At 42.8% G+C, this 12308-nt stretch overlaps 1 protein-coding gene across 1 annotated transcript in view; it reads left to right on the top strand.

Annotated features, from left to right (window-relative positions):
* The window catches only part of EBF2 (EBF transcription factor 2), a 219180-nt gene that overhangs the window by 126389 nt on the left and 80483 nt on the right, over positions 1 to 12308 (top strand). The gene's annotated exons all lie outside the window — the stretch shown is intronic.

The raw sequence follows: 12308 nt of genomic DNA, 5'->3' as shown, positions 1-12308 counted from the left end.
AGAAGAGAAAAAAACCCCACAACACTTGACACGCGTTAGTTATAAGCTGGACCACAATAATAACAAGATTATGTAAACTCTCTGTTTCGGAGTTAAGTTCCAGCTGAGTACTTTTCAGTCTGGTATGTAGAAATAAAGTGTTGTAAAGCGGCACGAATCACAGTGATGGTCCCTCTTCACCTCCCCCAACCCATCTTCTAGACTCAGAAGGAAGCTTTCATGTGCGCCGAGAACAGGACAGCTCACCAGGAGTTACCCACCCAGGTGAAAATGTGCCCACTATTTGTTCTGTCAGGGTTTTTTTTAAGTTTCTATTAATATGATGCAAGTTCTCTCTGGAGAGGAACCAGTAGGAGATAACATGGATAGATAGATAGATAGATATGGCTTCCTAGGTGGCACTGCTGGTAAAGAACCACCTGCCAATGCAGGAGATTTAAGAGATTCAGGTTCCATCTCTGGTCGGGAAGATCCCCTGGAGGAGGGCATGGCAACCCACTCCAGTATTTTTGTCTGGAGAATCCCTTGGACAGAGGAGCCTGGCCGGCTACAGTCCATGGGGTTGCAAAGAGTCAGATACAACTGAATCAACTGAATCAACTGATACAACTGAATACAACTGAATCAACAATAGCATATAAATATATATAATATAAACATATATATAAAAATATATATTATATGAAAATATGCATATTTCTAAATAAATGTGTATTATAATGTATATTACATACATAATTAAATAAATTATATATGTAATGCCTTAAAATAAATAAATTTAAATATACATCTATGTATTAATTTATTTTAAGGGATTGGTTTAAGTCGCAGTTAACTGTCAATGCAGTTGCATTGGCAAGTCCAAAATCCATAGTGCCGTCTGGCAGCCCAGAAACTTAAGCTAGAGTTGCTGCTATAATCTTGAGGCAGTATTTCTGGGAAATGTCAGCTTTTGCTCTCTAGATGCCTTCAACCAATTGGATGAGGCCCACCTACATTATGAGGATCATCTCCTTTACTGAAAATCCACTGATGATAGATGTGAACTGCATTCACAAAATGCCTTCCCCACAATACCTAGATCTGTGTTTAATTGAATAACTGGGCCCTCTAGCCGAGTCAAGTTGGCGTTCAAAACTGACCATCCCAGAGACTTCCCTGACAGTCCAGTTGCTAAGATTTCTTGCTCCCAATGCATCTGGTCCAGGTTCGATACCTTGTCAGGGATCTAGATCCTACATGCCACAACTAAGACCCAGTGCAGCCAAATAGGTAAATGTTAAAAAAAAGACCTAACCTTCACAGTCCTGAAATTATCTGCTGTTTTCTGAATCTTGGGACTTCTAAATCATCTTGTTGGCCCCCAGAGATCAGAAGGACTTCCTTCTTGAGCCCAGAAGATTATCTCACCTGTTGGGGATCTTCTTCTCATACCTTACACATAGTCTAATGAATTTCGATTGCTTCAAAGGTGATGCATAGAACTTTTTAGTGGGTGTCTCAAGTCTTGCTCTGAAATAATAAACTGTTGTCTGGTTTCAATGGTGATGAAATCTTGTAGGAAATAGCTTGGAAATGTGCAAAGGACGTGGGTCTCTGGGAACTGGCCTTCACTCCTTTACAAAGTAAAACATGTGGGAGGGATCTATGAGCCTCATGGAAGCTGGGACCCATGCAGATTCTCTGACAAGATGAAAACCCTCAATAGGGTGCACTCTGAATCAGAGAGGGTGATGCCCGGAGAAAAAGATGGATCCACTGTGTCCAAATGGAGGTATAAAGACTGAGGCTCATCTCATAGAGGAGTCCTCTCCACCTCTCCAACGTATTTCCTAAGGGACTTGATCGCCATCCAATCCAAGCAGTCATGTATTATTTCTGTGCAAGACTTGGGAAAAGCATTAGAAAGACAGGAAAGCTGTGGATGGGAGGGGAGAGTCATGGGCCAGACTTGCTTCCTAAGCACCTTCCTTCATCTTCAGTGGGTGAGCCTTTGATTCAGTCCCAGAGGATTCACAGAAACCCTTCATTTGTCAACCAGGCCCCCGCAGGGAGGGGACCAAGAGGTCATCCTCTCACATCCTGGTGTGGCCTCTTGGTACCTGGGGCTAGGGAGCCCTCACCTAGTGGTCCTGCCTCACAGCAGAGGGACTCACACCTCTTGATTCCTCTGAGCTGACTGCACATCTGAGTCCTTAGGATACCTGCTGGGTTAGGGAAGGCTGAGGAACAGTTTGCTGGCATGTAAATAGGGAAAGTAAGGGAACCATTATGATCAACAACACACACACACACACACTCACACTGACACTCAATAGAAGAGAGTAGAACCTGGAAGAAACTGGCTGATGCCTGCAGAAATCAGTTATATTTCAGAAATGTTTTCAGCCAGTGTCTGTGAACTACAATCCAAAATATAGAGATAATCATGCTTGACTTTTAAAATGCATTCCCTGGACTTTCCTGGTGATCCCGTGGTTAAGAATCTGCCTGCCAATGCAGGGGACGTGGGTTCCATCCCTGGTCTGGGAAGATTCCACATGTCACTACTGATCCCATACTCTAGAGCCTGGGAGCCTCAACTACTGAGCCCACATGCCCTGGAGCCGGTACTCCACAACGAGAGAAGCTACTGCAGTGAGAAGCCTGTGGACCGCGGTAGAGAGTAGCCCCCTTCCTCACTGCAACTAGAGCAAGCCCAAGTACAGCAACAAAGACCCAGCACAGCCAAAACACAAAACACAAAAAATAAAAATTGCACATCTTTTAAAAAAATTTAAAAAAAATAAGCAAAATACATTCCTTGCATCAGTTATAAGGGTTTTGCAAAAGAAACCAAAAAACTTTCCTATCATGGAAATGAAAAGTTGAGTACTCTCTGCCTTTCCCCAGATGGCCCAGAAGGGGTTCGGAGCCCCACAGCCCACTGTGACTCAGAGGCAGCTGCTCTGACCCAAGGCTCCCACAGACCTCCGAAGGAGACCGTCCAGAGGTTTGGCCGCCCCGTGATTAGGCCCTGAAGAGCTATTCTATGTTTCTGGCAGTTCACACACACACACACACCAAAAGGCAACTGATGATGTGTAGTCACAAGGACTCGCCAGGGTGATGTCATGGCGGTCAGGGGTGGGGGTGGATTTGGGGATGAGAGACAAATGACAGCATGCACAGGGCCCTTCTGCAAGGTCCCCCGTGCTCGGCCGACACTACACGTCCACAGGACACGCTGTACCGGGGCCCCCAGCCCGAGGTGGGCCCCAGGGCCTGACCATTCCCCTGTTTCCACCATCACTAATCACGGTACTCCCCTTCCCTGGGATCTTTTTGTCTGCTTTCCTGCAAAGTCTATTGTTTCCCAGTTAAAAAAGCCTGGGAGAGATTCTGAAATGCACAAGGTGATTTAGGAATAAGATTTATCATAACTTTTCAAAATGGAGAGCATTACCAGGAAAAGAGATGTGTTAGAATTTCCAAAAAAAAAAAAAAAAAAAGGAAATATTCTCAGGGCTTGAGGTGAAAATACTAGCAGCTCTCCACGTGGTGGGGCCCCATTTGGTCCCGTAATCACAACAGAAAGATGCCTGGCATTATGAGGCTGCTGGCGGTCTATGAAAAAAGAGGCCTGGTTTTTGAAACCGCTGTTGAGATTGTCCCCCAAAGGCCAAAGCAGGTGTTTTCAAAGCACCCCAGAAACAGGTCTGGGGAAAGCCTCAGTCCCCTTATTCAAGGGGACTTGAAGTGCAAGTCCCTTATTTTCCATGCCTCTGATATTTTTCCGAGCTCCAATGAGCACCGAGGGTGCTTCAAATGTCACCTTGATTTTCTGATCTCTGGCCTGTATGTTGAAGGTGTGGCATTGCTGGATTTAGAATGTCTGGTGCCAAACTCTGCCTTGCAAGAGTCAGAATTCAGGCTCAGACGTCTGATGATCGAACCACACAACTTCGGAATTAGTCATGCTAATGAAAGCCATTTGGCCCTGTTTTCTCTGTGAACAAAGCTGTCTGCGTTGGTTCATTTAATCGAGCATCTATCTGGCAATTATTGATATTAAATTGATTTAGTGTTTCGAAAGATGTTTCAGACACCAGACACGGAACTCCCAGTTTATTTTACAGCTGAGTACAGAACATGAATTCCTTCCCGGAGTCATCGGCTCTGGGTTTAACCCCTAAAGTGTAAGCATTGATCCATTCTTCACCTGGTGACTTACTTACTAGCCGTTGTGCTCTTCCTTCCATGTAATTTATTTTTGGGAAATAAATGGAACCCTTTGAGGGGAGGGTCACCTGCCTGAGACTGTTTTTACTGAGTAGAAGGACAGTTTGCTCAATGTGTCACGGTTCTTCACCAGAAGGCTGAGGCTATGGTAGACATGGGAAAGATATGTTACTTCACAGGAAAGTTTTAAGTTGTTTCCCAAAGCATCTAAGTAATCCTCCAGCAGCTCTCAGACGTATTGCCCAATTTTACAGAGAAGCTATGTGAGGGAACACACATGAGAGGTGAGACAGGCAAGTGAAATGCAGAGAGGTGAAAATATTGTCAGCGATACACACAGTAGTTGAACGTGATCTCCCACTTACGTTTTATCCTGTAGGTCACACTGCCTCCTACATTACCTGATTGGTATTAACATAAGCATGGGAGATTAATTTTATAGATCACAGGGAATGGAGATGACATTTATCTTCACTTTTCAGTGAATCATCTCACTGGGGAAGGGTGAACATTCAACCCAGGTTAAAAGAGTTAAGAATAAAGTTAGTCCATGAACAACTTTATCTCTTGGTTTTTTTTTTTTGTTGCTGTTGTTATTATTTTTCTAAATTATGATCTGAAAGCCTATCTGCCTAATTTTGTTTGCCAAAAAAAGGCAGTATTATAATCTTGGCCAGCCCAGAGATAGAATATATTACTAACAAAATAATAAAGATTAGGAGAATGTGTTATTAACAGAGTAATAAAGATTAGGAAAAACTGTGAAAGACTGTAAGTTAGACTTCACTGAGCTTTTCCTTCTGAATTTTATCACACTTGAATTAAAAATACCCCCCTCACCTCCAACTCAAGACCTTGGATAATGAAGTAGAGAGACAGGAATACATTTTTTATCAGCTTAGAACCTGTATTGTTTTTTTTTAAAAAATGAGGCAGGCATGTTACCAGGAATGGTGAAATCTCTCTTTTCTTTCTTTCTTAAAAAATAAAGAAATTTAGGTGCAGACTAGATGCCTAACCCTTTGCTCAGTGTGGTTTTTTTGTAATCACCTTGGCAAGCTGAGGGCTGGTGAAAGAAATGGGCCTGCTTTTGGGGCTCTGCTGTATTTCAAGGCAGGATTCTTTCGGGAGGAGTAGAGGAATTTTGTAGCTTCAGTTCAGGTCAAATGAACAGCCAATACCTTCTGACTCACGCTTGAGATAAGACGACTTCCCTGGGATGGTGTTGGGCCAGAGGCTTGTCTGGGCCATTTCTAGGGGTGGCTATCCTGCCCATGGGTTTGTGAGGGAGAAGCTGGCTTTGGATCTCTGATGTCCAAGTCAGCAGAGAACCCCGGGCTGAGAGAGTCGCCTTTCTCCCAGCTGGGCCACACGACCTTCTGTGCGTCTTCCCCAGGGAGCTTTGGCCATCGTTTTCCCATGCTCCTGGACCCAGTCCTGCTTCTCACTGAGAATGCTGAACAGGCTTTGTGGCCTGAGCGAAGGGCTGAGATTTTTTACTTCCAGGTCAGCTGTTTGTCTCCCCAGGGAAAGTCATTTTTTTTGTTGTTATTGTTAATGGCTGTGTTCAGTTATCCATCGGGTGAGGAGAGACTGTGAACCCAACTCCAAACTCCAGGGCAGGGGAAGCCTCCTTTGGGTAAAACCCAGTCTCAGGCTTTTGCAGGTTATTTGCTATTGAGCATGTAGGTTATCCAGGCTTCCCAGGTGGCGCTAGTGGTAAAGAACCTATTTGCCAACGTGGGAGACACAAGAGGCATGGGTTCAATTCCTGGGTTGGGAAGATACCCAGGAGGAGGACACAGCATCCCACTCCAGTATTCTTGCCTGGAGAATCCCATGTGCAGAGGCGCCTGGTGGGCTACAGTCCATGGGGTTGTAAAGAGTTGAACATGATTGAAGTAACTTAGCACGCATGCATGCATGTAGGTTATCCGGGACTTCCTTTTTCCTTCACAATGTTAAAATTGTAGTAGTTTAATTCTCTGCTGCATCCAAGAAGAACTTGCAGTGGTTCTTTTGAGTTATCAGGACTTCTTTCAAAGGCATTTTGGAGGGAGAGGAAGCCAGTGACACTGTGACACTGAGTGTGGCACTGAGGTTCGGGGACCAGATGAACCAGATATTTTTCTACCCTGTCTCGTGTGTGTGTGTGTGTGTGTGTGTGTGTGTGTGTGTGTGTGTGATGATGATGCAATAACGCTCTCTGTTCTGGCAGGGGAAGTGAATAGTTGAAACTATTTGAAAGTGTAGGATCTTTGTAGATATCAAATACCCCTACCATTGGTTTCTCAGAACAGTTTTATTTATTTGAGTCACCCTGATTATATGGTCTCAAGTGAATACACTATGTACTGCAGCGGGCTTTGAAAACAGATCTCATTTAATGAAGGGTAGAAATAAGCACTGAAAATCAGCTTCAATCTTTAGAAAAGGTCTGGATTTGTACAACATGGTGTAACATAAAACCAGGTTAGAAAAAGATAAAATCTCATCAGTTGGGGTGTTATTTGGAAAGCTGGAGTTTGGTGAGACTCAATCAAGGACTTTTGAACCCTGAAAATGAACTCAGGGTCTTATTTTTAGTGAACCGGGGCTAACTGATGGGCAACATGTGAATCTGCCCACTTCGCATCTAACCTCCCTGTGAACCTGGGGTGAGAAATCCCAGTAGGTCAAGTGGAGTGAAGGGCTTTATGCCTAGCCCCCATTTTTGAAATAAGGTGACTTAGTTTTGGCAATCCAGTGTACTGATCCTACGGTATAGAAGAGAAAGGTTGGAAATGTGGGATGATGCAGGAAACATATCCAGGGACTACTTCTGCTTGCTGTGGAGAGGTTGCGGTCTAGATGGGTTCTGGTTTCATCATTAGACTTTTCACCAGAGTCTTTGTTTTTAAAAATTAATTTTTATTAGAGTACAGTTGCTTTACAGTGTTGTTAGTCTACTATACAGCAAAATGAAGTAGCCATGCGTTTACACATACCTCCTCCCTTTCGGATTTCCTTCCTGTTGGGTCATTTAGAGACTAACCTAGAGATAGTCATACAAAGTAAAGTCAGAAGAGAAACAAATGTCGTGTATTAATACATGTGTGTGCAATCTAGAAAAGTGGTATAGGCGATCTTATTTGCAAAGCAGAAATAGAGACACAGAACAATGTATGGATACCAAGGAGGGTAGAGAGGGTGGGAGGTATTGGGAGATTGGGACTGACATATATATACACTACTGATACTGTGTATAAAATGGATAATTAATGAGGACATACGGGCTTCCATGGTGGCTCAGCAGTATAGAATTCACCTCTAATGCAGGAGGCATGGTTTGATCCCTGGGTCAGGAAGATTCCCTGGAGAAGGAAATGGCAACCCACTCCAGTATTTTTGCCAGGGGAATGCTATGGACAGAAGAGTCTGGGGAGCTACAGTCCATGGAGGTCTCAAAAGAGTTGGACACGACTTAGTGACTAAACAACAACAGTGAGGACACCCTGTATAGTGGAGAGCCTTAGTTTTTTTAAAGAGGAAGTAAAAGAAGAGATTCCTGTTCTCTACTCACAGGCAACCTGAAAACTGACTAGTGAAGAGCCACTCACTGACTAGTGACTGGTCTTTCTGAAATGACCAGAGTTAATAGAAAATTCGATGGCATTCCAAATAATGAAGGCAAGGGCAATGCATAGAACTCTTCAATAGCATTTAAAAGGAAGGTTTCATTTTTGGTGCTAAGATTTGGAAATCTCCAAAAAGTTAGTGATATCCCACAAAGTGCATAGAGCACTTAGAATCAATAAAGCTTCAATGAAAAAAAAAATGAAAATAATATCTGATACCTGGAACCTCGTGTAGATTACATAGGGGTCGGGTTGAGATTAGACTAATATAATCATAGTCTGCTTAACTGAAAACACTCTGGAATATTATTAGCTTTATCTGAATGCCTTTTGTATCAAATTCTTGACCTGATTTTTGTCCCAGTTTCTCTTTTCTATCAACTAGGTTTAGTTCTTCCTTTAAGAAAAAGAAAAGTTTAAAAAGATTCTAATGAAAGCCGGCTGACTCCACTATGAGTAATATAAGAAAATCTGTTTTGCTAAGAGAGCAATGGAATATTGAAATACCTGGTTTTATATTTTTATGTGGGTTTGGCAAATGCAGTCTGAAAGTGGCTAATATGATACCCGACCTGGTGTTAATAGCCAATGATAATTCCATATGTACCACCTGCTACCTGTCAGGTTACACATTCTTTCTTTTTCCCTCTTTTGGCATGAAGGTTACGTTAACTGTGAATATGGGTCTTCATGGCTGGAGTGGAGGCGAGCCGTCATACTTTTCAGATGAAAGCGAGCTTTGATATAATTATCATCTTGGTTTCTTTTCTGAGTCACCCCTTCTTCCCAACTCAACATCCCCACCCCCCATCGACTTCAATAATGCGCTTAAAAGCTACAACCCACCATCTCAAATTTGGAGATCATTGAGAGCGAGAGGAGAAAGGGAAAGAGAGAGAATGAATCACAGGTATAAACTAGAATGATGTTCGTGGAGGAAAATCCTCCTGCCAAAAAATAAAATTAGAGAAATTTCCTGGAATGTGTCTATGAGGGGAAAAGTCATCCACCAGAGATGTGGGTTTGTTCACTAATTGCTTTACACCTTCATGTTTAAATGCCCCCAAGTCATTTCTCTTTTCTCCCATGAAAGAGTTTCAGAAAAGCTGACTGTACATGGATCACAATTGCTTCTCTTTTGCTCTCTCCCACTGATACCTATTTAGAAATGGGCTGGACAAAGCTGAAGAAAATATCCTCCAAACAGCAAAGCCAAACTACTTACCTGTCCCTACAGGAGTCTGGTCTGGGCGACCTGTCTGACTCTTTCCATCTCTAAGATCTGCCCCCAGAAAGTTGGTACAATATTTGGTCCAACATGTTACGGAAGGAAGTAGGGAGACCCCCCCCCCTTTCACCCTGAGTTTAGCCATTAAACACTTTTTTGCTTTAGAAAAATAGACCCACACACGTTCCTGACTACTGAGCAACCAGATTTCCTCTTATAACCACTCAAAATGGTGTATGGGGAGTCTGAAAGACAAGCACAAGATGTTAAAAATGATTTTTCTTGAAGGGTGAAGACATTATTAAAGATTTCCACTACCATGCCTTTATTTTTTTGAAAGGAAATAATTTTAGCCTCTTATTAATATTATTATTCCAGCTGTTGTTATGTTCCTTCTGAGTAACTCAGAAAAAGCACAGAAAGCTCCCTTTCTTTTGGGCTTTTAAATATCTTCCTGAACCATTTAATCTCTTCAGATGGGAACTAGCAGCAAAGGCTATGGTTTGGCTCAGAAAAACCATCCAAATGTCTTATGTGTCCTCATGATTCAAGCAATAATGTTGCTTTGCTCAGAAAAATTGCAGCAGCGTTTTCCAGGTGCTTTCAAAATATTTTTCTCACTTTGGTTAGCACTAGCCCTTGAAGGTAGTTGTTCTGGGTTCCCCTTCCAGATGAGGGGATACGAACTTCATTGTCTAATAAATGCCTCTCAGGACAGAAGCGGAAACCCATCCATTTCAACACGTGGTATCTGCTCCTGGCTGTGGCCACAGGCTGCTGAAAGATTCGTGCACTGTGTGACTTTCTTCTCAAAGTCCCGAGCTAGCGAATGTCTTTGTTGTTGTTTAGTTGCTCAGTTGTGTCCGAATCTTTTGCAAGTCCATGGACTATAGTGCTCCGGGCTCCTCTGTCCATGGTATTTCCCAGGCAGGGATACTGGAGTGGGTTGCCATTTCCTATCCCGGGGGAACTTCCTGACCCAGGGATCGAACTGGCAGCTCCTACATTGGCAGGCAGATATTTTACCTTTGAGCCACAAGGGAAGCTTTGTCAAAAGAAAAAAATGTTGGCTGGCTAGTAAGGGAGAAGATATATTTAGTTTGGTAATGAACCTCAGAAACCTGTTTCCCACTTTTCAGAAGTTTGTATTGTGTGTGCTGCTGCTGCTGCTGCTGCTAAGTCGCTTCAGTCGAGTCCGACTCTATGCGACCCCATAGACGGCAGCCCACCAGGCTCCCCCTCCCTGGGATTCTCCAGGCAAGAACACTGGAGTGCGTTGCCATTTCCCTCTCCAATGCATGAAAGTGAGAAGTGAAAGTGAAGTTGCTCAGTCGTGTGTGACTCTTAGCGACCCCATGGACTGCAGCCTACCAGGCTCCTCCATCCATGGGATTTTCCAGGCAAGAGTGCTGGAGTGGGGTGCCATTGCCTTCTCCGGTATTGTGTATAGAGTCACTGTAAAAAATGAAATTGCAATGACAGAAAGCCAATCTCATTTCATTCCATCCTTTTGGCCTAACAATCTTTTTCTTTCTTTCTTTTTTTTTTTTTTTTTTTGATGTGGACCATTATAAAGTCTTTACTGAATTTTTTACAATATTGTTCCTGTATTATGTTTTGATTTTGGGGCCACAAGGTATGTGGAATGTTAGCTCCCCAATCAGGATCAAACTAGCACTCCCTGCATTGGAAAGTCAAGTCTTGACCAATGGACCACAGGGAAGTCCCTGGCTTAAAAATCTTTTGGCTGGTTGGTATTAGTGATTTCACTGAGTGGAAGGACCAAGGAGCTCTCTAGTTTCTCTGAAATTACGTTTCCTCCCTCTTTGAAGGCTTAATATTTTCCGTGCTAGAAAGCATGTTTCCCACTTTGTCTTTTTAGAATCTCAATTTGCATGGCTATTGGTAAAGAACCTGCCTGCCAATGCAGAAGATGCAAGAGACTCAAGTTCAATCCCTGGGTCGGGAAGATCTCTTGGAGGAGGAAATGGTCACCCACTGCAGTATCTTGCCTGGAGAATCCCATGGGCAGAGGAGCCTGGTGGGCTCCAGTCCATGGGGTCCCAAAGAGTTGGACACCACTGAGCACACACACACATCTATTAAGCTTACCTTGACCTTCTAGATTCCAATCTTGTTTCAAATTTTCTGCGTCGGTCATTGATCCATACCTTGTGCTCTCCGGATCCTGGTTTATTTGGGGAGAATTAAGCTTCACGGTTGGTTTCTGTCTAGTTTCACATTGTCAAGCACACAGATGCATACGTTTCTTTGAGACTCTACTCTTCAGCATGAAAGAGGGACCCTTCATTGTAATCATTACCGAATGGATACAGTACTAATGGAACTTAATTGTTTCCACTAGATGGATCTCGGGTGTTTTTGGCAGCCAAAATGAAAATGACTCCAAATACCATCAAAGGGGCTTATAAGCACCCAGCATGCACAGAGTGTTTTGATATACAGTGGAGTGTTAATATCATTATCTCTTCTAATACAACATACGGTTACTTTAATCCTCTCCCGCCTCTGTGATCTTGGAAGATCCGACGGATAGAAGGCAAAGAATAAAACACTATATACGAGGAGACAAAGGGAGAATTAGTCCCCATCCTCTGAATGCGACTTTTTTTGATTGTTTGAATGTTGGCTTCAAATATGTACCTTTATCAATACTGACTTCTGTATCCTCCACGCTAGTTTGAGTTTGTATGCGACATCAAACATACCTTTTCGCACATGTTCTTTCCAGATTTTTTTTAACACTTACTTAGCAGTTTATAGAAGGAAGTGAATGATCTCCTCAAGCTGCTTACAAATTAAAAAAAAATCTGTGCTTATTAATTATGCAGGATTAGTCTAATTATAATTCAGCAAATTAATTAGCGACAGAAGGTGTTCTGAAACATTGGAGTACATTTGCATGTTAAATGGAGAGGCTAGTCTGTAATATATGTAAATTTATGCATGGCTTCATAGTTTAATTTAAAAATTTGCAGCTGCATATGGTATGGGAGCAGGTGAAAAGTCAGTTTTAGTTTAATGATGCTAACAAACATTGGATGGTGTCCTGTCTTAGCAAGAGAATGCATTCATATCTGCTAATCTACAATTCTGTCATCAGAATATAACATTACATAGATGCTCAAACTCAAGGTCATTAGCGAATGGACCCATAGGTGCTATAGGTAGCAAGCTGAAAACTGCAGAGAGAAGCAGTGATCAGAGGGACGCAAACTCTC

This window comes from Muntiacus reevesi, chromosome 10, assembly GCF_963930625.1.
Source record: "Muntiacus reevesi chromosome 10, mMunRee1.1, whole genome shotgun sequence".
In the NCBI taxonomy this organism is placed as follows: domain Eukaryota; kingdom Metazoa; phylum Chordata; class Mammalia; order Artiodactyla; family Cervidae; genus Muntiacus; species Muntiacus reevesi.
The sequence above is the reverse complement of the archived record's forward strand: the minus strand, read 5'-3'. Positions and strand labels throughout refer to the sequence as shown.